Source organism: Cetorhinus maximus, chromosome 3 (assembly GCF_964194155.1).
Source record: "Cetorhinus maximus chromosome 3, sCetMax3.hap1.1, whole genome shotgun sequence".
Classification (NCBI taxonomy): Eukaryota; Metazoa; Chordata; class Chondrichthyes; order Lamniformes; family Cetorhinidae; genus Cetorhinus; species Cetorhinus maximus.
In genome coordinates, this window is record NC_135881.1 from 145113007 (window position 1) to 145140361 (window position 27355).

At 45.6% G+C, this 27355-nt stretch overlaps 1 protein-coding gene across 1 annotated transcript in view; it reads right to left on the reverse strand.

The window, feature by feature from the left end:
* Positions 1 to 27355, reverse strand: part of adcy2b (adenylate cyclase 2b (brain)) — a 905909-nt gene that overhangs the window by 701905 nt on the left and 176649 nt on the right. The window lies entirely within an intron of this gene.

A 27355-nucleotide genomic window follows, 5' to 3' on the forward strand; every position in this document is an offset into this window, starting at 1 on the left:
GAATCTGAGATGAAAGGGATATTTAAGAAAAGATGTTGAGCTGAGTTGTGGTGGCTGTATGGAGGAGGTGTCCTGGGACCAGCTCTGTGCTGAGAGAAGGTGTGAAATCTGAAACAGCCATCCAGTCAAACCAGAAAAGTCTTTGTTTCAGAAAACAGTTTGTCTACTGTACTTTCTTGGATTTCCACAGCAGAGTGGAAGTAATTAAGGAGTCATGTGGTATATCTTCACTAAAGTAACAGCAATTTTGCCTTGGGGTAATATTACTGGATTTTTATAGTTAAAAATCTATAAGGGAGCTGTTGCCTAGTAGTTTACTTGTGTGCACTGACCAAGTGGATTTTTTTGGGGGGATTGTTTTGTAAGACTGTTTCAACTGTTTGTAACTAATATTATGTGCTTAAATTTTCTTTTTCTTCTTGTTAATAAATCTTTTAACTTTTTTAAATCCTAAAGGTATTATTGGAGTTCTATGTTTCTGGGATCAGTAGCTTTTCCTCCTCAATTTCAAAATACAAAAAAAAGTTTATGATCAGTAAGGCAGGTTTCCCTCTGGGATCTGGCTTGCTCAGCAAATAACATCTGCTGTGGTAACACCAGTATATCCTCCTCATCCTCCATGGAAGCCTGTATGTCCCTGACATGTCCCTGGTACGTCCCTAACATCCTTTGGCACCAGCTCCACTCCTCTTCAAAGAGCCAGGTTGTGCAGGGCAGAGCACACTACCAATATGTGTGACACCATTGGGGACCAATGCTGAAAAGCCACATAGACTGCTTAAGGATACCTGAGCTGCATTTTCAAGCCAATGCAAGCCAATGGCTTGTTCCATTGTAGCCCTGGTCAGTAGAAGGCACCTATTCAACTTCTTTTGTGCCTCTGTGTTGGGATGACACACTGATGGCAGCAGCTAGGTTTTCAGGGAGAACCCCTTGTCAGCCAGAAGGCATCTATTGAGGCTGTGTGCAGGCCTGAAGAGATGACACACATGAGACTACTGGGAGATAAAGGTGTCATGGCAGCTCCCTGGAAACTTCACACACACCTGTAGGATCCTCTCATGATGGTCATATAACAGCTGCACAATGAATGAATGGAAGCCCTTACAATTAATAAATACGCCTGGGCGGTCCATAGGAGATTTGGGTACAGTCGATGATGCCCTGGAGCTGAGGACAGCTGGCCATTGAGGTGACGTCTGTAGCTCTCTGGGCTTTATTGGTCACATCCATTTCGAACTTGATGTACTGAGATGCCTCTCCAATACAAGGCATCTGTGACCTTGCTAATAATGTTATGGCTGCTAATTGTGAAATTCTATCTGTGGCTGAGCCCTGAAATGAGACGGACACATAAAAGATCAAGGAGATGGTCACCTTCACCATTATGGGTAATGGGTGGTCTCTTATTCTTTATGGTGTTTGTTCATCCTCCATCAGGTCATACAGGTCAGCGACCACCTGACGCAACAGCTGCAGCCTTTGGAGGCATTGCTGTTCTGACAGATTGAGGAAGCTGACCCCTGGCCTACAGATCTTTCGCAGAGGGTTGCATCTTTTTCAGGGTGCAGCCCTTTGGCCATTCCCTCTGCTGAATGCTGGAGCTGCTGGTCCTGTGGTGCTTGATGTCCCTGGTGGAATGGATGCTAAGCTGCAAAACACTGCAACTCCCTGTCACTGGACCACCCGACCTTGGGGTATGCGCAACACATGTCCCTGTTTAAGGAAACAGGTTTGAAGGTCGATTCTGCCCTTTATCTCTCCAGTTGGCCTCAGTGCCATAGTTCCTCTTACTGGAAACTGTCCAAACTGCTTGCTTCAAGGAGTAGCTTCCATTAGCCCTAGCATTGCACAATTACTGGCCCATTTACTGCCGCTTTCAACATTTAAGGTGCTGCAACGATGGCAGCTTGAGTGCACTATTGTGCACTCACCTTCCTTACCTTGCCAGGTTCCTGACAAGGCATGCAACCCATGCACATTGAGAAAGAGTCATTACACCTGTAAATGGCTCTTTATTTACTTTTAATTTCCTTAATAAGCTTAATTGCCTTAATTCACCCACAGAGCTTCCCAACTGCACTGTCAACCCATCCCTGGGAAAACCAGATGGAGGAGAAATGACATTGGGTTACCAGTCCTATGCCTATTTCCACTATTTTCCCAGCCCGCTCAACGCCAATTCCGCCTCCATCTGCCAGGTAAAATTCCACCCAATGGATTGCCTTCTGTGCATTCTGGTAAGTCACCATTGTGTGCTATTCTAGAATATTCTCTTAAATGTCACAATTAAAGCTGATAGAACCACAGACATAAAATACAGTGGTTTGTTCACCAGAATAAACCTGCTATAAATAAAATTCCATAGATCTTTCATAACTCTTCAGAATCAATCTTTCAAAATTTCTTTCATCAGCTAAACCTCCACAGGGACCACTTTCAAAAAGGAATTTATTTTGTGAATGGCCTTGTGCTTCTACTGAATAACAATCTAACAAATAAGTGTGGGATCATCAGAAAGCTTGCAAAGAAGGAAAAGATAGAGTGCTGCCAATAACTAATGCAGCAAGGAGCTCCTTTAATTTCATAAATTTTCCATTCTTATTTAACTCAAGATGAGATTTTTTTCATATGAAGTAAATACACAATGCTATTGATTCCATTCCTTGAATTCTTTTAAAGTTCAGTCGTCCATAATTTTTTGAAAATAATACAATCACCTCATGAAATAAACCACAGCAAAATATCTGGCAGGATTTATCTTAAAGTACTTCCAATGTCCTTGTCACAGAATCACAGAATTGTTACAGTACAGAAGGAAGCCATTTGGCCCGTCCTGTCTGAACCAGCTCTCTGAAGGAGCATTTTTACTAGTGCCACTCCCCCACCTCCCCATAGCCCCGCACATTCTTCCTTTTCAGATAATAATCCAATTCTCTCTTGAAGCCTTGAGCCTTAATTTTATTTCACAAGACAGCAAAGTAACAAAATTTAATCGGGTCAGGTCCTTTTCATGACCAAAAATGTCGGGGTAAATTAGATGTTCTTTTATGGTTCTAGTTGTCTTACATTTATAATGTTTTAAATGTCCATAAATGAATGCTGGGCAGTGGCCAAGTTAACTAAAATAATTATAAAGATGATATTTGTATTCATTGGCAATGCATAGATTCATGGTGAGGAGCTTCACACACACACAATCAGATCACAAAAGTAATGAAATTTTAATTTAGACTGACACTATAGACTGAAAATTTATTTTGATTTTCAATATAAAAGTTTCATTCACTATGATGCAAAAAGCTAATTTATTTAACTGGGGCTAAGTTGTGTTTTTGCTATAATAAAAACTCCCCATTAGTGCACAGGAACAATATCAGTGTATTAGGGAAGAAATAGTATCTCACAGTAAAATAAGGTAAAATAAATTGTGTTGATTTTTCCTCCAGGCTGGGTTCATTGCCAGAGGTGGAGCATCTTGAAACTTCCTGGGTCAGGAGGAATTTGGATTTCTACCACAAAGAGGAAGTCTAACACTGTTAGGCAGCTACAGCATTGTAAAGAGTACCATCCAGTTTCAGAGGGCAGAAATGTCCTAAAGATTTTTCCAAACATTTTGGTTCTCTGTAAGCATCTACATCTGGAAACCACCTGGTTCTTCCCCTTCAAGACAGTCAACAGAGAAATTCCTGCCATACCCCTGGCATGTAGCGTTAACCCTCACCTTGCTAGCACCTGGTATTGCCACAGTAGCAGAAAGACAGGAAACTCAGCCAGTTGCCCCATCCCCCCACTGTCATTTAAATGTGTCAGGATGGCCAAGGGTCAGATACCCGAGTTCCCTGTTTGGTGGAAGGGGAATTTTCTAGTAATACGCTAAAGAGCAGACTTCGAGAAATACGTCTCACTCCCCTATTTTTCATTTTCTTCCAAATATGGTTGATAGAATCAATGATATCTAGCCCAATATTTCTTCCTCAGTCCTGGATTAAACATAAAAAAGCCAAGTATCGAAAACAGCACTACAAATACTGGGGCCAGGATTTTCCAGCCGCATCATGGTGGGACCCACCACAGGAGATTCAGTGGTCCAGCCAAAAGTCCATTGACTTTCAGTGGGAGTGGATGATTCTGGCGGTGGGTGCGGGCGGAAAATCCTGCCTTGGGTTTAAGTATTCTTGTAATTCTTATTTTTTTAATCATTGTTAATTGTGCCAAGTTTACATCAGTATAATAATAGTTGGCATGGGATTGATGCTAAAACTGAAATAAAGGTATAGGCCACAAAAATCCAATGGGATGCAAGCCCATTTAATAAAAAAAACATTTAAATCAAATTCACGGGGTTGAGAGACAGAAAACTAGTGTCACTGTGGGCACATCTCCGATGCCCATCTATGCCATGTAACTGGACAAACAAAAAGTGTCTACCTGCCATTTGGGGAGGAAGAGGTTGGGGTGGTCCAGTCTAATGCCCCTCAGATTCTAGTCAGGTCCTTTGACGCCTTGGTGGGGATCCTCATACACCCATCTGCTGGACAGTACAGCTCATCTCAATGGGAGTACTAGCTGCCAGCATTACTGTGGGTCCCAAATGCATCTGGGAGGAGGGCATAGGAATTCCCTGCAACCTCTCCACTGATATTTGCTTTTTAAGGAGTGAGCAAAGGTCCCACCTCTTACAAGGCAGGCTGGAATATCCCAGGAATGGCACATACCCAGTGCAGCTAGATTTCTACTATTTTCTGCTGCCATTACATTAGTCATCCACCAGATTCTGGTGGTAAGCTGGCACAAAATTGAGGCCACAAAATTTACAAGTTAGTGCTGATCAGCCAACAGGTATGTAGGTTCGGGTGCCCAATTGACAGCCCTACTAATAAATTTCAGCTATCAATAGATGAAAACTGTGGCTTAGGACCTCTGTCTGAACAATCCAATTTATCATCATCAAATGATGCTCTGTGCTACATGCATTAACTCATGAAATATATTCCCAAATTAAAGCAAAAGAACTTACATTTATCTCATACCTTTTATGACCTTAAGACTTTACAGTCAATGAAGTACTTTTGAAGTGTAGCTACAATTCTACTTTAGGAAACATAACCAATTTACAAACAGCAAAATCTCACAAGCAACAATGCACTAATGACTGAATAATCTGTTTTAGTGATGCTGGTTGAGGGTTAAATACTGGCACTGGGGAGAACTGCTTCTCTTAAAATAGTTTTACGTCCACGTAAAAGGACAGACAAGGCCTCGGTTTATCTAAAAGGCAAGTACCCATGACAGTATAGCACTACTTCGTATTACACTCAATTGTCAGGTTGGGACTTGAACCTATGTGACCCTACAGTTAGAGTGCTACCATTGAGTCACAGCCATAGCTACACAAGGTGATAGCCTAAATGCAGAAACAATACAGAGTAATAAAGTTCTAATTGTAAATTGCTTTTTCTAAACTGACTGATTAGGATTGATTACCCAATTTCAAACTGTTGGCGACAGAAGTTTAAATAACAGATGAATTGTTCTGTCACTTGAGCTGGCTAGCAATGCCTAGTTTGCAGGTGTGGATAAGCATTTAACTTTTCATTTTGATCTTGAAATACCCCAGAGTGCTGACATGGTTGTGATAAGGAAACAAGCAAAGCCTTAAAATAGATTTAATTATCAGTTGCCAACAGATGATATGTTTACTGTCTGGAAAATACTATCTGAACAAGATGGTGATAATTACCTGGCATATGGCACACACTTCTAAGAAGCAACTTGTGCTACCTTTTAAAAGTTATTCGTTCACGGGATGTTGGCATCACTGGTTAGGGCAGCATCTGTAGCTCATCCTTAATTGGCCTTGAGAAGGTGACAGTGAGCTGCCTTCTTGAACCGCTGCAGTCCATGTGATGTAGGTACATCTACAGTGCTGTTAGGAAGGGAGTTCCAGGATTTTGACCTAGTGACAGTGAAGGAACGGTGATATATTTCCAAGTCAAGGAGTGGCTTGGAGGGGAACTTGGTGGTATTTGCATGCAACTGCTGCCTTTGTACTTCTAGGTGGTAGAGGTTGCGGGTTTGGAAGGTGCTGTCGAAGGAGCCTTGGTGAGTTGCTGCAATGCATCTTTTAGATGGTACACACTGCTGCTATTGTGCATCAGTGGTAGAGATAGTGAATGTTTAAGGTAGTAGATGGGGTCATCCTTGAGAATTTAATCAAATATTTTATTAATCTTTACAAGAAATAATAAAATGTTTGATTTCAAAAATCCTCTTTTGGATTAGGATTATTAGCTCCCTCGTTGAATGTAATTAATTCCAAAACAGAACTCTGCTGGCTGGAACACTGAACTAACACCTGGCACCCTCCAAGAAGAGTCTAGAGATGACATGCTTTTCACTGAAGGAGATGGGGAGAATATAAACTAATTTCTCTTTAACACTGTTCCCTAATCAGTTCAGTTCCAACACACCACAGCCTAATAGTCACTCACTCTACAACACCTTTTTCCCTCCTGTATTGACTGCCTCTCGTACAAAGATAACACAGCAGGTGATGTGAACCCTGATGTGGGCTGCTATTTAGGTTACATATCATCATTTTGACAACCTTCAATTTTACAGCCACAGTATATCACATTACTGGTGATCAACTCTGCAGGGCAGACAATATCACATGGACAATATTATTATGTTTGCTGTTACTGTATATGCTAAACTGTGGATGCTCAAAATTAACTTGTACAGAAATACAAGTCGCATGCTATATTCAACTGCAAATTATCCCTTGATAAACTTGTAGCAATATCACCATCATTCATCCTGCAGCATGAATTATCATCATGTATTAGCATGGAGCACAGGAGTTAAGGAGTCAAAACTGAATAAATGTCCCATATGAAAAAGTAAACAATAATTGATATTGCCGCAATACACCAATGATATAATATAGCTGAAATTCTAACACTAATTTCATTAATGTGGAACCAGATAGAGCAGCCCAGTGCTTTCCTGCAGATTGGCCCATGTCACAGCCTGCTGACTGGCAGGTTGCATGGAGATGCCAATTGGCATTTGCAGCTCATTGGTTTTATGTTAATGAGGCCAATATCCCAATTTTCAGTGAGCCAGCATTCCAACCATGGTGCCCAATTCATCTCAATTTTTAGTACTATGCCAATTTTTACCCCCTTTGGATTCAGTGGTGGTGGTGCTGCTAAAGATCAGAAGGTGATGGTTGGTCTTTCTCTTGCTGAAGTTGCTCGTTAACTGGCACTTACATGACGCAAATGTTACATGCGACTTGGCAGTCCTAGACTTGATTTTGTTCAGGTGCTCTTGTAGGTTGTAGGTCAAAGAGGTAGATTTTTCTGAAGACCTTAAAAGGAAGAGGCAAGAGAATTCCAAAGTGTGGGGCTTAAATGGCTGAAGGCACAACTGCCAATGGTGGAGCAGGAAAGTAGAGGGGGAATGGTGGTTGGAAGCACAAAAGGTCAGTGGTGGCCACAATGTATCATCCCCACAATTGTGAGGGTGTAATTAAAACATGAAAAGTTTACAGCTGCCATTTCCATTAAAATCTAGGCATTGGAAGAAGTTAATAGGATGTGCACAAATACATAATGGCCCAGAAATCTTGCAGCAGCTCTGCCAGTTTCCCATCATAACTCCAGCAGGAGTCCAGTGGAACAAACACCATCTCCTTTCCCTGACAAAGAAATGGTGGAAATTGCAGGGATTTCAAAGTAAAAAAATTTAATACAGTATATATAGAGTGTAACTATACAATAATTTCACATCTTGCATAAAAATTTATTGTTTAACTTTAGTTATTACTGTCCCCATCCCCCCAAAAAATCTATAGCCATAAAATGTTCTGTGCTTTCCTGTTGGTCAGATTTGACCTTCAAAGTTTCATCATTTATTCTTACATTATAATAGCTCACTGATTTGTGGACATGACAAATGGGAATATTGTGTGGCCGGGTAAATGTGCATCAACAAAATAAACCATTTTATTTTGTGTCAGTTGTGTTTATGTGATTAATTGCTAGTTAAAAGCTTTATTACAGTTCAGTAACTCAAGTTTGTCTTTGCTCATTGGCGTTATTACCTTTTTTTCCCGTGGTGTATTCATAACTGAAAGATTCACAACCTGCAACTGTATTATAGAATTCTGCTTTAATGGGTACATTAGGTTTAGTTCTAATATGGTATTTTATTAATTAAATTAAATAAATCTTGCTAATCTGAAATTTTTATCCACTGTTGATAAAATTATTTTTTAACTTCAAAACATGCAAATAAGTTTTAGCATTTTACAAATATTGTGGCTCAAAAAATGCAGGTAAGAAGCAAGACATATTTTAGATCACCAGGAGCCACTTTAAACCAGTTTATCAGAAAATCAAAGCTGTTGAATCAATGAGTATACATTCCACCTTTCTGCTGCATTCCACATTATTCTGTGAGGAGAGAAGTATTACGAGATGTTAATGTTAAAAGCACAAAGTAACAATCCTGCAGCCCATTCTTTACCTGTATCACAGCAAGAGCATGCACTATGCAACTAGCTTTTTAAGATGTTACAGAGTGTCAGTGTCTCAAGAGTTTCAATGATAATTTGCAGCTAGGATTTGTATTGGAATGAGTTATCAGAATCCAACACATCTGGAAATGCCCTTCAGAATGCACCAGCTAGGATCTCCAGAACGGCCATGGTGTGCTGCACTCTGCACAGCACCATGCACTAGAAAGGGTTGGACCTGCTCAAGAAACAAGGTGCAAAGTTCAGGTCCTCTTCAGATAATTCTCAGAGGAAGAGGAGGAGAAGAGGGCAATCTTGTACAAGCTGTTCAATTTGCTACCTGGGATTCCCTTATTATGGTTCATTTAGGTTGCATCAATGAACCTATGGTAGAATTGCATACAATGTCTGCTCTTCCCGCTACCCATTTCCCCCCACCAAAGCCAATGACACAAAGCTGTCCTGCTAACAAACAATCACCTCTTGCACATCCCCCATTGGGCGCTATAACTCATGCCATCTCAATCGTCAAACAAGCTAAAAGGTGACTTGTCACCTGAGAGCCAAGAAAGGACAAGTTGGGAAAGTGGTGCAAAAGAATAAAATTCATGAGCTTTTCCTAAAAAACAGAAGCTTCCCATAACATTTTCTCATATGTCCATATACAGAACCTTGTGCAGGCTGCGGGCGATCGAGGGGGGTTGTCCCACCCGATTGTTTGCTCCTCTTCCGTGGCTACATTCGCAGCTGGATGTCCCTGGAAAGGGAGCACGTGGTGTCTGCCGGCACCGTCGAGGCCTTCCGTGCCCGGTGGGCACCGCGGGGACTGGGGTGCTTTATCGACCCTCTTAATCACATTTTGATTTGATGTTTGTAAGTTTTTTTTGAACTTTGTCTTTGGTTTTACAGCTAACCTAACTTAGGGGCTGTGTTTACTTTATCCCTCATTTTGTTAATTTAGTTTATTAGTTTGGCTTTAAAAGAGCTATAAAGTTTTACTCTTTCTTCCAGCCCTATGTAGTTCAACCCCTGTGGTTTCAGCAGAGGTAGAGGCAGCAAGCTTCAGATCCTCCCTCTGACTGCTGGAACATTCTTGGTCAATGTCTTCTGGCTTTTTGAGTCCATGAGGGCCCCACCAAAGACTTTTCCATTTGCATCTGTACTTGGGCAGCCTTGGTCATTGGGTCAAGGGGCAGCATATTGGGTACTGACTGAGGGAACGCACGGCAACAGGTGAGAAGTGAAACTGCTTTGTGTGGCATCTCCATTTCATCATCATCTTTCTCACGAATCAACGTATTTCATTGCTCTCTGCAGGAGAGCATATTGGAGGAGATCCGTGTGGCACTGTAAGGCCAAGATATCTGTCATCCTATTTAAGATGTTAGAAAGATTGTCACCCAAGAGTGCGTATGGCCGTGGTCAAGCCATGCATTGACTCAGTTGATTGTAGAGTTTTATGTTCCAGACAGCTGGCCACTATTCACGAAAAATCACACCATTGCAATATCCTGCGACATCAACCGCACTCATGTTTGAGGCAAATTCCTCCATTCCTACTGCTCGATGATTATCCAGTTCATCAACAGCCCTAGACTACAGCATCTGTGCCCAGCTGGACAGCGATTGGAGGGCTGTGTCTTCTGTCATGGAGTCTACATTGCTGTCCATGCCACCATGATTCGCTCTTGCTCACTTGTGAAGTGTGAGTCACCAGGTGAAAATCCAACTGTCCGTCTAACTGGTCCCATTGAAGTGTGTGTATCTGAGTTGGTTCATGGTATGTACGAGGCCTCTGGTTCAGCACCTCTGAAGATCTGTCATCTGTGATCTCCAATGGCTGCAGCTGCACACATGAAGACCCTGACAGATATAATTGATATGAATTTGTACTGGCAAGGTAAGAGTGTTGCAAATTTTCATTATGAAAATGATCATATTTCAAATGCTGTTGAATTCAGGCCAACGTGATTGAATGCCATATGTCTTGTGGGTCACTGATATTTTGTTCTGTCGCCAGTTAGCTGAGAGGTCACTGTTTCCCCGGGCAGGATTTTCCGGCCCCGCCCTCAGCGGGTGACGTGGCGGGTGGGAGCGGAAAATATCGCGAGATAGGAAAAATTAGCTTACTGCCATCATAAAAGCAGACCGGATCATCCGCTCCAGCAATCAATGGTGGGCTGTGTTTTCTGTCTTGGCATGTCGGGAGCATCGTTTTAACATATTTGCATCACATTATAAGGGCTTCTAGCCGGAATCACCCTACACACTGGATCTAGAGAGCACACTGGCATCCAATTAGACTTACATGTTTCACAACAGTATAAAAGTGACTTGCATCTGGCGACCTGCACTTTGCTCGTGACTTTGAGGTTCATTCACCTACCTTGCATGGCACAGCATTCGCAACCACTCAGACTCAACCCCAGGCTTCGCAGGCAGCACCACATCACTTTCAGGGGGCGTCTCAGAGGCAAGTCTCTATCTACCAGACTAGCGGTAAGGCAACAGTGGCTTTTAATGTGCTGCAGAGCTAGGCCTCGACTGGGGAAGGGGAGGAACTGGCCTGAGGCATGGGAAGAGGATGCAAGGGAGGGACTTTACTGGGGGTAAGAGTGGAGGAGGTTGCACTCAGGCATATGACTAGGGGGGTGGGGGGTGTGGTGAGGAAGCATCCTCAACACTAGGATGGGGAGAGACTCGGTTAGAAAATGACATAAGCAGCTTTGGGTCAGAATGGGAGGATCGCTGAGTGAAGAAGCACTTCAATGTTGAGCTTGCAAAGACTGTCCTTGTCACAGTCCAGGCAGGGGGAGGGCATGTCAGTCCAGTCTCAGTCGTGCCCAGCATGTTGTGCCCAGGGCATTGTCATAACATCATGTGCATTGGTCTGGGGAGTTTCTAGCATTATACAGGGCCACAAATGGCACACTCAATAAGGGGAGGCATCTGCAGCCTTTAGATGGGGAAAAGGTACTTTGGGGGCATTCGAGGGTGTTGGAAGGGTGGGGTATATGTCAAGTGTCCTCAAGATGGGGAGGGGTGACGTCCAAAAAGGCACATCTACCTCACCATGTTCAAGGGGTAACAGAGGGACATCCAACACAATCACAGTGGGATCAAGGAATACAGGAGGAGGATTGAGAGGTTCTTGAAGGGAGGGAAACCTGAACATTAAGCTCCTCAAGGATGATGGGAGGGATTTCCACACTCACACGGGGACGGTCCAACCTCGACGCACCAAGGTCAACACTGGCAGCTGCCATGGAGACCTTGGTCCAGGATATCAGCCCTGCACTGGTGCAGGAGGTGCACTCCATCGTTGTTGCCACTGGTGGCATCCATCAGTGGCCATACGAGAGGTGGGGGTGGGCACCTTGATCTCACTCCAGCTGCCCCTTCTCCTCAAGGGTTCAGCCAGAGGCCGTTGGGCACCCCAGATGGAGAAAATCCCGCCCCCTGTCTGCAATACTCAAAGACACCAAAATGTTTCTAACCTCCAGTGCCTGCTCCTTTGCAGTTGTGAGCCGCGAGATTTAAGGAGGCTGGCTTCCTGTGCTCTCTCTTCTATCTTGCAACTGGGCAAAGTATAGACCTAAATAATGTAATCTAGTGTAATAGAATGTTTTCACCCGATGGATACAATGCACTTGGTGCGGGTGGCTATCAGGAAGAGGCAAGAAATTTACATACAGATGAGGATGAGTGGCAGTGATGGATGGTTTAAATGGGATATGAGAAAGTGTATAGAAAGAGAAGGATGTGTGCACTTGCAAGCTAGGTGGGTGTGAGGACTGATATAAAGGCAAAATACTGTGGTTACTGGAAATCTGAAATAAGAACAAAAGATGCTGGAACAACTCAGCAGCTCAGGCAGTATCTATGGAGAGAAACAGTGTTAACGTTTCAGGGTGATGACCTTTCATCAGTACGGTAAGGGATGATGTGATGGAGTGAGCTTAGTAAAGCAGAGTGAGAGGGTGGGCTAATGTGCACAGGATTTAGGTGAATGTAAAGTAATGACCTTTCCACTCCTGAATGGCCCGACTTGTGCTTCCTGACTCGAAGGGGAAAATCCTGCTCGGTATTCAGCCCGGAAAGCCAGTAAGAATCTAATCAACAAATGAGGTGTTGTTCCTGGAGCTTGTGTTGGGCTCCATTGCAACAGTGTAGGAGGCCAAGAACAAAGAGGTCAGAATATGAGTGGGATGGAGAATTAAAATTGTCTTTCTCTGTGAAAGCATTCAGAAACAAGGTACTGTGCATTAAAGCTCCAAGCTATTATTTAAAACTATTTGATGTTTCTGTTATTAGGCAGTGAGCTTGATGGTTAGAATTTTTTTAAGTTGCTGTGTATAAATTCAACAACAGACGTAACAACTAATAAAAGCTTCCAGTGAGTAAATGCAAGTTTGAAATGGTCATACAACTCCAATAAGGTAAAAAGTTTAATATACATTAAATGTGTTACTGCCTGCAAGACCCTGTCTTATTAAGATCAAAGTGCCCTGAGCACTGGGATTTGCTCTGATGCCAGCTTTCAACTAAAGTAGCGTAATCAATTTGCACCAGGTGCAAGAGCCATTACTCCATATCTCATCGTACTGGAAACAATCGTAGCTTTTAAATAACACCATCAGTCAGAATATGCTCCATCAAAATTGCATAGCAGGAACAGTGCTGAAAATAGAATAACTGCTGCAGCCTAGTCCCCAACGGTGAACAGGAAAATGAAGTGACAGTCAAAAGCAATTACATGGTACAAGGAATGATGATAAAAGCCTGCTCTTCCACATTTCCTGTACTCTTTTGCCTTCAAGTTCAGATTTCACTTCATATATCTAACTGATCAAAATAAGTTAATATAGAACTACCTAGTCTCATTACTCCACTATTATTGATTTTGCTAAACCTGTAAGTCTATTTGTGTGAATAGAATGCTAAATATATTGCAGTAAATTGTTTACATTTCACAATGGCTTCTGAACACAACTCTTTACAATGTGTCTTGGCAATAGTCATGATGAATTTGAATAATCTGCCTCCATTCATTTATTATTTATAAATTTAATTGAGTACATGGGGTACAATTTTCATTGAAAACTCATTTTAACGGTCTACAATACTGCTATTCCTGTGGATGGCATGTGTACAGGTATTTTCAATGTTAATGGTGTAGCAGAATTTCCCATGCAGAGGCATTAGAGCCAGTCAGGATTTTTCCTATGAAAGCATACTCTGTTGCTTAGTCTGACAGTGGAATAGTCTACCTCTCCCACATTCAGCAGTCAGAGGGAATCAGCTAGTGAGAACCATGAACCATTAGGCCCACTGTCGAAGCCCAATGAGTACAGATTAATGTTCTCTCTTTGGATGGTTGTGCTGTGGCTGATGTCCCTAGTGGCTGCCTGGAATTACTCCAGACCATACAAGTTAAGGGCACTTGTGATTTTTACAGCCACTGACAGTGTCATGCGTGTGAGCAACTTTGGCTGCAGGTCACATTTGAAGCATTCTGCACAGCTCTGACTCAGCCTCCCTTGTAAATTCAAATTAATCTTCAAAAAATCAAAGTGTTCATGCTTTGACCTACATGTGCAGATGTGAGGGCACTTTCTCTGCAGAGCACTGATGGTGCCTGCCAACCCTCCACTGGCCATCATCTTCCTCAAAATTGGAGGATTTACATGGTGAAACCCTTTATGTTATTATTATAGGAATTGCAAAACATAAGTCAATGCCATAAGAGCTGGCACAAAGTCTATGGACCATAGGGCAGAATTTTGCCCTCGTTGGGCAGGCTCAGCGGGGGTCGGTGGGTGAGGTCAGGAAGCCGACTGCCGCCTGCAATCGAGGCCGGACCGTGATTTCGCCCTGACGGGCCAATTAAGCCCCGCCCAGCGTGAAGGCTGGATGGAAACCTCCGAAAAGGGGCAGGAGCCTGTTGTCCACCGGGTCCAATGGTGACCCGGTGGCCTGTTCAAAAATGGCACAGGCAGCCCCAAGGAGGCTGCCCACGTCGGAGTTGCAGCAGCGACATGGCTGCAAATGAGGCTGCAGAGACCAGGCGTGAGGTGAGGTCGGCTGGGCACTCGCCCCCGCCCCCTATTTTTCCGATGAGTGCCTCGCTGCCCTCCTGGTGGAGGTGGCTGCCGGAAAGGGCACCCTTGACCCCAGGGATAGGAGGAGGAGGCCATTGCACCTCACAAAGAGGGCATGGGAGGAGGTGGCAGCCCGGGTGAGCAGTCATAACGTGGTGCAGTGTACCTAGGTGCAGTGCCGGAAACGCTTCAATGACCTGCTGCGCTCAGGAAGGATGAGTACTGTGTTGGCATAGGTCTCCGTGGAGCTCAGGGGTGCGAGAGTCTGAGTGCCAACTGTCAATCATGCCGACGCTGGCCAAGGGGGTGAGCCCTGGCTGCTTGGGCTGAGTGCCTTGCAACCCGAGGGCCACGACTTGGATATGCCCTGCAAGGTGCTCCACAGCTGGGGTTGGCCAGGCTGCAATGGTGCTGCAGGTAGAGAGTGGACTAATCAATGCTTCTTTGTCCTTTCAGGAGAAGACATCCCATAACAATATTGAGAAGTCACGGACTGGCAGAGGACCCCCACATCCCCCACATCCCCTCATCCTCTCCTGGTACGAGCAGGAGGCCATGGAGCTCGAGAGACACCATGCACCTTGGTCAACTAACCACGGTGAGGCTGGGGTGTCAGACGAAGGTAAGAGTGCAGTGCACTGAGCTGAGAATTTCAGCTTGTGCAACTATTCTACTGTAGTCTCTTCATTGTTGTGAGCCTCGAACCTGGAGTCCCTATTGATCGTTGAAAGACGATGGCACCATGATGCGGATCTCCGTTGTCTCACCAGGGTGCCTGGCATGCACAGTGACAGTGTGATGACTTTAAATAATGACATGTCCTTCTTCTCCCTTTTAGTTTCTCCAGCAGGCGTTTGCTCTCTGGACTCTGAAGGGCCACCCCTGACCCTGGAGGACCACCATGCTCCCCAAGCACCTGCCTCACACCCACTCTCTGAACCAGGCACCAGCACAGATACCAGCACCTCGGTGGGTGTTAGTTTGGCAGCTAGAATGTTGGTGCCCATTGGTGAGGGCACTCCACACTCACTTGAGGTGCAAATGGACGCAGAGAGTTCCCAGAGCACCGGCAGGCGGAGGACTGCTAAAGACCAGGGCAATGCTCAGTCGATGGCTGACGATGGGCCTCTGGAGTCATCCATTAGGTAGCAGATGCTGGATGTCCAGCGGGATGTGTGGGAGGATCTGGCGGAGATCCAAGAGGGTATGCGTGCCACGGTCTCCATTGTGGAGGAGTCCCTGCGGAGCGTGAACACTGCGCTGACCCTCATGGCCAAGCACATTGCTTCCTCCATGGAGAGAGTGGCGACTCTCATGGAGAGGCTGCTACAGGAACAGAATCGGGGTTCCTGGGATTGTGCTCGGACCTGCAAGCCCTCACACAGGCACTGACCTCAGCTGGTCAGTGTCCGTGTGTGAGATGGATGGGGCACCCAGTATCCCAGTTAGGTGCCTGTCGATCAATGGTGAGCAGGGAGGTCCACAGCAACCTCACGTTGGCGCATGAGCTGCTTGTTTCTGCGGGCTCCTCTCAGAGCACCCTGGATGACGTCAGCAACTCCTCTGCCCCTCTGTCAGTGACTGTGGCATCTGATGAGGTGACTGGGGAGATGCCAGCCGTGCCACTGGCTGCTCCCTCACAGGCAGGGCCAGCACGGATTTAACTGGCCAGAGAACGACTGCCAAGGTCATCAAGGCCAACAGGACAGCAGAGTCAGCAGGCTGTCTCCAATGCCAGTGCCAGCGACTGGGGAGCACCTAGACGTAGCACTCGTAAATGTAAGTTTAAAGTGCCTTAAGCACAAGAGGGACTGGTCATGGCTGGTCATTCCCCCATTTTGTTTTTCTTTTTTTAATAGTGTGACTACCAACACCAGATATTGTTCAGTACAATACTATGTAAGTTCCAACATTAAATTACATTTGCTTTTGTGTTATTGGCCTGAGTATGCTTCATTTGTTTTGTAGGTGCAGGGTACGCCAGCATGTAATGCTGGGTGTGGGTGGCTTGAAATTTTATTGCACAGGCACTGAGTATATATTGGGGGCCAAGGAAAGGGTCATTTCTGAGATCCAGGATGGTGGTGGTTGCCCTGGCATAAAGTGGTAGCACTTAATTGGCAGCCTAGCTGAAGGAGCGTTGGATCAAGGCATCCCTGGTGTCCCTGCCTCCCTAGAGGTTACCAAGGTCTGGCTCCACGCCCTCAGCATTTTTCTCTTCTGACTCATGACTGGACTCGTCATCTGTGGCCTGTGCAGCTGTGTCAACATCTTCTTCCTCCAGTGCCAGATTGTGGAGAGCGCAGCATGTAACCACAATCAGTGACACCTGCTCTGGGGGGTATTGCAGTGCGCCCCCTGAACAGTCCAGGCATTGGAAGCGCATCTTCAGAAGACCTATGGTTCTCTCTACCACCGCCCTTGTGGAGGCATGACTCCTATTATAAAGCTGCTCTGCCTCTGTTCTTGGGTGGCAGAGGGTTTCTTGAGCCACCTGTTCAAGGGATAGCCCTTGTCACCCAGCAGCCATCCATCCAGCCGGGCTGGAGCACTGAAGAGCCCCGGCACCTGGGAGCATCTCAGGATGTAAGCGTCATGGGATCTGCCTGGGTACCTTGCAGAGACTTGCAGAATCTGCATCCTGTGGTCACACTCTATCTGCGCATTCATGGAGTGGGATCCCTTCCTGTTGACGAAGGCACCGGGCTCACCTGCTGGTGCCTTGATGGCCACATGTGTGCCGTCTATTGCACCCTGGACACAGGGGAAGCCAGCAATCGCTGCAAAGCCTCTGGCTCACTCAGCCTGGCTGGCCTCATCCGTACGGTAATGAATGAAGATCAATACCCGCCTGAACAGAGCTCCTGTCACCAGCTTGACGCAGCTGTGGACAGCTGATTGGGAGACTCAACACAGATCCCCCACTGACCCCTGGAAAGAGCCAGAGGCATAGAAGTTGAGGGCCATTGTGACCTTCAGAGCCACTGGTATGGGGTGTCCACCCACACAGTTGGAGCTGATCTCGGGCCTAATCATCTGCCAAATGGAGGTCACTGTCTCCTTTGAGAGGCAGAGCCTCCTTCGGCATTGCACATCGGACATATTGAGGTAGCTGCATCGCCGCCTATGAACCCTGGCAGCAGAATAGTGGCATCTTCTGCAGCCCCTTCCAGCTTTCACTACCTGCTGGCCCTGCGCTCCTTGTGCCTGTGCTTCTACTCCCACATGTCGCTCCCCTGGAAGCTGCATTGGGACACCTGGCCTCCTCTCACTTCTGCCCCTCCGTTCCTCCTCAGAGGAGGTGCCTCCAGCGGAGATCACAATCCCCATTACCAGGGTAAGGGAAGGTTGTCTGTTACCTGGAAAGGTCCACATGGTCCCAGTCCTCAAAGGGCCTGGAAGACACCAATGAGTAAAGAAATGAAGCCTGGAAATGCTAACAACGAAGCCCTGATCAGAGATTAAGCTGACAAGTACCAATAAGCCACCAGCAGCAAGTTATGTCCAAAAATCCTCACTACTCACATTGACAATGCTGCTGACCCTTCTTATCCCGACCGTGGATGAGGTTTTGCAAATTGTGGGCTGCCTGCCTGCCCGTTTGACGAGTGAAAAATCTCACGGGCAATGTTAAAGTGCCATCAGTTGGGTTATCAAGGGCCTTAAAAGGCCTCTTAATTGATGGCGGGCACGGCTCTGATTCCCACGCACGCCCGAGCAAAATACCGCGAGTGCGCGGTAACGGCAGGATGCTCGCCCGACGTCGTCATGTGTCATTTTATGCTCATTTGGGTCAGGCACAGGGTACCTGCCCACCCAATGAGCTAAAAAATCTGCCCATAAAGTAGGCAAGGAAATGCAATTAAGTAAAAATGTTTAGAAGCTCCAAATTCTACCAGTAATCTTCATGTGGGGCTTTTAAATTAAGTTTATAAATAGCATAAATATGGACAGGTAGATGAATTGCTATATGGCATTCTGAATGCCAGGAAATTGTACAAATTATGTAATTGCAGCCTTTTTTGCACACATCCACTGGCAATGTTTCTGGGCCACTAAAAGAAAGAAAACAGGTTTTAAATCTGGATGCAGTATTAGGTGCGTGGACATTCAATATAAAAGGTCTCTATCCCATCTTCCACTTAATTATGCTGAGTTTACTCAAATTATTGGCATAACCAATTGGAAGGTGTGCCATAATGTACGAATGGGCAAGGGAGAAACTGTGAAAGAAAATATCAGATAAAAACAGAAAGCTACAGTATCAAAGCCACTTAAGAGTAACAGACATAATGGCCTAGATTTTCACTGAGTCGGGTTAAAAATGGCAGGCAGGTTCCAATTCCAGGATTCCCGACACCATTCCTGGGCTGTGCAATTTTCGGGAGTGCTTTAAAACGATGCGGGCTGCTTCCTGCTAGAAGCCCACATTCAGCACTCCTGACCTGGCTTGCTCTATTGCAAGGACAGGCATCTCCTACTCCTCTGCATTTTTCACAGAGTCGGGCCAGATTTTTAAAGAGCTGTGGTTCGTGGCCCCTTGTGCGCATGAGAGGAACTTTTAAAAGGTTAGATCACAAGGTTCCCCTCATGTCCCCTATGCCGCGTTAAGCCCACTCACCCGCCCTTCATGCCCCCATGCCAAGCTCTGCCCTTCCAACCACCCCTTCAGGCCCCTCATGCCTCCTATGCCAAGTTAAGACTGCTCACCCACCCCTTCATGTCCCATGCCAAGCTAAGTCTGCTCACCCACCCCCTCATGTCCCCTACGCCAAGCTCTGCCTTCCACCCACTCCCTCAGGCACCTCATGCCCCCAATGCCAAGCTCTGACCATTCCATGCCCATTGACCCACTGTAACTTTCTAGAACCAATAAACACCACAGTGTAAAGTGGAATATGCAAAAAAAAAAGTTTTAAAAATGTATTCCTTTGGTTACTTACCCCCCCCCCTGCTTGAAAAAAAGTCTGGACAAGCTAAAAATTCAATCATTCAGGCCCTTTGAAGTTTCAAAAACCACAAGCCACAAATGCTTGAAACCACTTACTTATGTCAACAAATATAGTGAAATTGACTGCAGAGATCAGGGAGCCTGAATCAAACAATGTTTCCTCTGGGAACAGTTGTTCTTTTATTCTAATAGCTGTCTAGGCTCTCAGCCAAGCATACATAATGATCTCTGTGGTTAATTTCACAATGTTTGTTGACATAAGTCAAGTGGTTTCAAGTGTTTGTGGTTTTTGAACCTTCAAAGGACCTGGATGATTGACACGTTTATTAGCTTGTCTAGACATTTTTTCAAGCACAGGGGAAAGTGATTAAAGGATTAAATTTTTAAAGCTATTTTTTTACTCATAGCACTTTACACTGTGGTATTCTTTGGTTCAAAAAAGTGTAAAGTTGGTCAATGGGCATCGAAGTGCCAGAGCTTAGCACAGGGGGTATGAGGGGACATAGGGTGTGGGTAGAAGCGCAGAGTTGGTCACAGGACATGAGGGGCCTCAGGGGTTGGGTGGAAGGGCACAGCTTGGCATAGGGGGCATGAGGGGCCTTGGGCAGTGGGTGCAGGACATGGGGTTGCATGAATGGGGCCTGGGTAGAGTTTAGAGGGTGAAGGTGGTGTGAGGGGTGAGGTCTGGAGGGTCTTTGTGTTTTTTTTCACTGGGACAAAGCCCCATGGCACTAAGGTGGGCCTTTTAAGTAGCCTGGCTAGGCACATGACAGCCTCTGTTGCTGCCTTCACACTTCTTCCTGGGTTGGCTGGCCCGACTCCAGCTTGTACCCGGCCCCCAGCAATGAAGATCCCATCTTAGTGGGCACTTTCTCCTGAGGTGAGCAGGCTGAGCCGGAAATTTTCCCAACTCCCCCTACCCGCCTCAAGAAAGAAAATCCAGGCCAAGACATCAGCAACAATTTATATAGCACCTTTAAAATAATAAAACATCCCTAGGTGCTACACAGAAGCATTATAAAACAAAGTATGGCACTGAGCCTTATATGGATATATTAGGTCAGATGACCAAAAGCTTGTCAGAGGTAGGTTTTAAGGAATGTCTTAAAGGAAGAAAGCAAGATAAAGATAGAGAGGCAGAGAAGTATTGGGAGGATATTCTAGAGTTTAGGGCCTGGGCAACTGAAGGCATAGCAACCAATGGTAATGGTAGAATCAACAATGATCAAAAATGATAGAAAAACTAAAGGAAGAATAGAAATTCTGAGAGGCATATGTTTTAAAATATTAATGTTGTTGTCTCTCAGGTCATTTAGAAGGAAACAGCTTACTTAGAAATCTATGCTGTCTTCCAAGATTAATAAAAACTTTATTGCTGCTGCACAGTATAAAGCAATAATCAATTCAATTTCAGTTTCCATTCCCTTGCTTCCCTAATGCTCCTGACATTCTTGATAAATTGCCTAATCTAAGCTATTAAGGTAAAAGAAGACTTGCATTTGTATAATGCGACATAACATTTCTCAAAGATCTCAAAGTACTCTTGTTATGACGGTTCAGTGATCCAGTGATGGTGTTTTCTTGGCCGCTGCAGCAGCACTTTTCTAGAACAGATGCCGTAACCACATCTGATTTATCTCATGGACACATCTGTGAGCAACCTCGGAAAAAAAATGGGAAAGTAAAGTTACTGCAAAGACCAAGCACACCATTGATGGGAGGCAGAGCTTTGACGTATGAGCATGGAGGTCAATGGGCATGGCGCGAGTTGCTGCTGATCGGTTAGGCTGCACTGAAGTGTGTGTAAACACTATAGGCAGTAAAGTTTACCATGTTTTAGATGAAACAGCAGCCATTTTAGGTTAGTCTGATGTACAACTTATTTATTTCAATGAGATTGTTTCTCCAAATGTCAACTGCCAATTTCATGGTATTTAGTTCAAATACATAGAGAACCTGTGAGGGAATTTATTTTTTCATATTCATTCTTTGGATATTGGCTATGCTGGGAAGGCTAGCATTTATTGCCGAACCCTAATTGCTTTTAAGAAGTTAGGGGTGAGCTGCCTTCTTCAATTGCTGCAGTCCATCTGGTGGAGGTACACCACAGTGCTGTTAGGGATGGAGTTCCAGGGTTTTAACACAGCAACACTGAAAGAATGGTGATATTGTTCCAAGTTAGTGAATGATTTGGAGGGGAACTTGCAGGTGGTGGTGGTGTTCCAACTCATCAGATGTCCTTGTCCTTCCAGGTGGCAGGGTTCATGGCTTTGGAATGTGGCTTGGCAAGTTGCTGCAGCGTGTCATGCAGATGGTACACCCTGCTGCCACTGTGTGCCGGTGGTGAAGGGGGCGAATGTTTAAGGTGGTGGATGGGGTGCTAATCAAATGGGCTGCTTTGTCCTGGATGGTGTTGAGCTTCTTGTGCGTTGTTGGAACTGCACCCATGGAGAGTATTCCATCACACTCCTCACTTGTGCCTTGTAGATGGTGGACAGGCTTTGGGGAGTCAGAAGGTGAGTTACTCGCCTTAGAATTCTCAGCCTGTGACCTGTTCTTGTAGCCACAATATTTAAATTGCTGGTCCAGTTCAATCTCTAGTCAGTGGTAAACTCCAGAATGTTGATGGTGGGGGAATTCCGTGATGGTAACATTTTTGAATGTCATGGGAAGATGGTTAGACTCTATTGATGAAGATGGTCATTGCATGGCTCTTGTGTGGCACAAATGTCACCAGCCATTTATCAGCCCAAGCCTAAATATTCTCTAGTTCTTGCTGCATGCGGGCATGGACTGCTTCAGTACCTAATGGATTACAAATGGTACCGAACACCATGCAATCACCAGCGAACATTCCCACCTATGGCCTCATGATGGAGGGAAGGACATTGATGAAGCAGCTGAAGATGGCTGGGCCTACAGCACTACCCCGAGGAACCCTGATGAACTACAGCCAGTACAGAGTTTTCCTCCTGATTCCCACTGACTTCAATCTTGCTAGGGCTCCTTGAGCCACACTCAGTCAAAAGCTGCTTTCATGTCAAGGTCAATAATTCGCAGCTCTGGAATGCAGCTCTTTTGTCCATGTTTGGACCAAGGTTATAATGAGGTCTGGAGCTGAGTGGCCCTGGCAGAACCTAAACTGAGCATCAGCAAGCAGCTGTTGTTGATTAAGTTCCACTTGATAACACTGTCAACAACATCTTCCATTACCCTCGCCTTTGAATCAGAGGGTTGTGGGTTCATGTCCCACTCCCGGAAACCAAGGACTGTGATTGTACTCAAAAGAGTTGCAATCTGTGACTGTTGATAACTCGAAAGAACATCTTCCATCACTTTGTTGATGATTGAGATTAGACTGTTGGGATGGTAATTGGCCAGACTGGATTTGCCCTGTTTTTTGTGAACAGAATATAAGTGGGCAATTTTCCCCTTAGTCAGGGAGATGTCTGTGCTGTAATTGTACTGCAACAGCTTGGCTAGGGGCATGGCTAGTTCTGGAGCACAGATCTTCCATACTATTGCTGGAATGTTGTCAGGGCCCATAGACTTTGAAGTATCCAGTGCCGTTAGCCGTTTCTTGATGTCAGATGGAATGAATCGAATTGGTTCAAGACCAGCATCTAAGACGGTGGGGACCTCAGGAGGAGGCCGAGATGTATCATCCACTTGGTACTTCTGGCTGAAGATGATTGCAAATATTTCAGCCTTACTGTTTGCAATGACGCTGGACGCCCATCATTCAGGTTGTGGATGTTTTTGGAGCCTCCTCCTCTGGCTGGTTGTTTTGCTGTCTATCACCGGTCACAACTGCATGCAGCAGGACTGCGGAGCTTTGATCTGATCCGTTGACTGTGGGATGACTTCGTTCTGTCTATAGCATGCTGCTTCTGCTGTTTAAAATACATGTGATCCTTCTTTTGCAGCTTCACCAGGTTGGCACCTCAATTTTACGTATTCCAGGTGATGATCCAGGCATGCTCTTCTACACTCCTTATTGAACCAGGAATGGTCATCTGGTTTGATGAAAATGGTGAGGGATATGTCAGCACGAGGTCCAGAATTTTACGCTGGTTGTGTGGGCGCACGCCCGACCTGGCAGCACATGAAATCGCATGAGAAAGACATCGGGTGCGCATCCCGATATCGTTGCGCACTCGCGCAATATTTTCCTCGGCAGGCGCGCCCGCGCAGCAGTCGGAAGCGCGCCCACTTACAATTAAGTTGGCAATTAATCCCATTAAGGAAGCAATTGAAATTGATTTTACATGGCCCGTCCACTTTTACGATTGGCGGACAGGCCAATCGGCCAGGTGGCCTTTAGATTTTCGCTAAAACCTCGATCCCGGACGGGATGAAATGTCCGAGCTGAAATATAATAAAAAATGATATCTGGGATTGATGCTTTTTGAGTTCTGCTATTAGGTGCTTGAATGTGCTGCATAGACACAGTTTGGTGCGTTTTTTGTTGCCATTTAGTCTGTCCAGGTCTGCAGCTCCCTGAGGCAGCAGCTGTCTGCCTTCGGGGAGCTCGCTAGAAACACCCACCAGCACCCTCACTTTTGTTCTCTTCCAGCCCCAACCCCTTCCCTCCACAGCGCTGAGGCTTTCTCAGTGCACGTTTCACACTGGCTGGCCGTTAATTGGCCAACCAGCATGAAATTGCGTTTGGGGGCCAATCACAGGCAGAAGTGCATTTTGCGTCCACTTCTGGGCCTGCTGATCGCGCGCGCCCGATGAACGTAAGATTCAGGCCAAGGTTACAGATTGTGGTTGAGTATAATTCTATTGCTGCTGATGGCCCACAGTGTCTCATGGATGCCCATGATTGAGCTGCAAGATCTGTTCCAAGTCTATTAACATGGTGGTAGTGCCATATAACACGAAGAAGGGTATCCGCAGTGTGAAGACAGGACTTCATCTCCACAAGGACTGTGGGATGATCACTCCTACCAATATTGTAATGGGTGGATACACCTGTGACAGGTAGATTGGTGAGAACGAGGTCAAGTACATTTTTCCCTCTTGCTGGTTCCCACACTATCTGCCGCAGGCCCAGTATGACAAATATGTCCTTCAGGACTTGGCCAGCTTGATCAGTAGTGATGCTATTGAGCCACCCTTGGTGGTGGACATTGAAGGTTCCCCACCCAAGGTACATTTTGTGCCTTGCTACCCTCAGTGTTTCTTCCAAGTGGTGTTCAATATGGATTCATAAGCTGAGTGAGAGTGGTAGGTGATAGCCAGTAGGTGGTTTCCTTACCCATGTTTGAGCCAATGCCACCAAACCTCATGGGGTCCGGAGTCAATGTTGATGACTCCCAGACTCAAGATAAAAAGAACAAAATTATAACAATACCAATCAAAAATGAAAATGCTAGAAATACTCAGCAAATCAGGTGACAGCTACAAAAGTTAGATTATTTAGAGTATTAGAATTATTAAAAATGTTAGGTAAATGTTAGTTTTAGGGGTGGTTCTTCATCAGAAGAACTGACTTCGCTCAGTGTTCTCACCATTTTCTGCTTTTGTTTGAGGTTAGAATGAATTGGCCATCTCTGATTTCTCAGAGGCTAAGAGAACAGGGGCATTGGGGGCCATTCATTTGAGCACTAGGAACATTAGGAAGTTTCTGAATATGCAATCCATCCCTGACAGTGAGTAAAGGTATTTCTTCAGGTTCACAATGAGCAAAGAGACTCAAAATCAAGGGACCAACCCTAAAGGTGAATGCAATTACATCAGCCTTCTAAATCCGGACCATGGTCAAGAGAGGCTTTCTGATAGCCTCCATGCTATTTACAATCTACCTGACAGTGGCTATTCATATCATCAAAGATCAACTGCCCTCTTGTGTCAGTATTAAATACTGCCTATATGGAAAACTTTTTAACGTCAGTCGCCTCCAAGCCAACTGAACTAACCACCATTGACATACATGATCTACAGTTTGTGGATATCTGCAGTGTTGTTGCCCACTCTGCACCAGTTCTGCAATGCCACTCTCAATCTCTTCAATTCTGTGTACAGGAAACTCAGCATGTCCAGGAATGTTGCCAAAACAAAACTCAAATATGTTGAAGGTTAGACTGTGAGCACTTCCCACACCTTGACAGCCAGCTCTCTCAATAGGTCACCATCGACGAGGAGATCCAACACTGGATCATCTGCGCCAGCTCAGTCTTCTACAAACTACGGCAGCAAGTGTTTGACAACAAAGACCTCCACAAGTCAACAAAAGTCCTAGTATACAGAACAGTTGTCTGCACCACACTCCTGTACTGCAGTGAGACTGTGTATCAGCAACACATGAGGCAGCTAGAGAAATTCCATCAGCAATACCTCCACCACATCCTCCGTAGTTAATGGGAGGACTATCAAACAAAAGCTAGTGTCCTTCTTGAAGCCAGCTCTACATTCAGACAAAACTCCTGCAAAATCAATTTTGATAGACTAGATAGTGTATCCGGATAGCCAAAAAGGATCTTCCCTATCATGTCCAGTTTTCTCAACTCTCAAATAGCCAATGTTCTATGGGAAGATAAAGAAAATGTTTCAAAGATGCTCTAAATCTCTCCTTGAAGTGTGGCAGCATTGACATTAAGGCCTGGGAGGAGCTTGCTACCAATTGTTCAAAATGGTGAAGAATTATCCATCAAGCTGCATGACACTTTCGGCCACAACATCTTAACAATGAGGTAGAGCGATGACAGCAAAGGAAGGAAAAGAAGCAAATCTTGAAATCCAGATCCCATTCCTTAGTGGGACATCCTTCCCAATGTGACTAAGAATTGTGTGGGTCAAGAATTACCCTATTCAGTCACGTAAAGACCCAGGGCAGAAACTTGCAACCCTGAGTGGACATCAGCCTGGATTTTTATCCTCGAGGTGGGTAGGGGGAGTCAGGAAAATTCCTGACTTGGCCCATCCACCTCGGAAGAAATTGTCTGTCAAGGTAGGATCTTCATTGCTGGGGGCCGGGTGCGAGCTGGAGTTGGGCCAGCCAACCTGGCATGAAGTGTGGAGGCAGCCACAAGGGCTGCCAGGTGCAAAGGCAGGCTGTTTAAAAGGGGGTATGAGGGGACATAGGAGATGGGTGGAAGGGCAGAGTCTGGCATAGAGGGCATGGGTGTGGGTGGAAGGGCAGACCCTGGCAAAGGAAGCATGAAGGGCCTGAGGGAGTGGGTGGAAGGGAAGAGCTTGGCACAGGAGGCATGAGGGGCCTGAGAAGATGGGCAGAGCCTTGCATAGGGAGCGTGAGGGAATGGCAGAGCCTGTCAGTGAGGGCTTGAGGGGGCAGGTGGAAAGGCAGGGCCTGGCATCACGGGCATGAAAGGACATAAGGGGACGGGTGGAAAGACAAAGCCTGGCATAGGATTCATGAGGGGAGATAGGGGGTGGGTCTGGGGCATAATGGCTTGGGGGGCATGAGGGGAACCTTTTGAGCTTACCTTTTAAAATGTTTCCTCTTGCACACTTAAGTTCACGGCTCCTCTAAGGGCCCATGAACCACAACTCTTTATAAACCTGGCCCGACCCCATGAAAATTGCAGAGGCGTAGGAGATACCTATCTCTGCAATGGAGCCGGCCAGGTCGGAAATGCCAGATACAGGCTTCTGACAGGAAGCAGCCTGTAGCCTTTAAAGGCACTCCTGAAAATTAGACTGCCTGGGAATGGGGTCAGGAATCCTGAAATCAGGATCCGCCTGCCATTTCTACAGGGCTCCTGAGTCAATCCGACTCGGTGAAAACCCAGCGCATTGTCCTCAAATCGA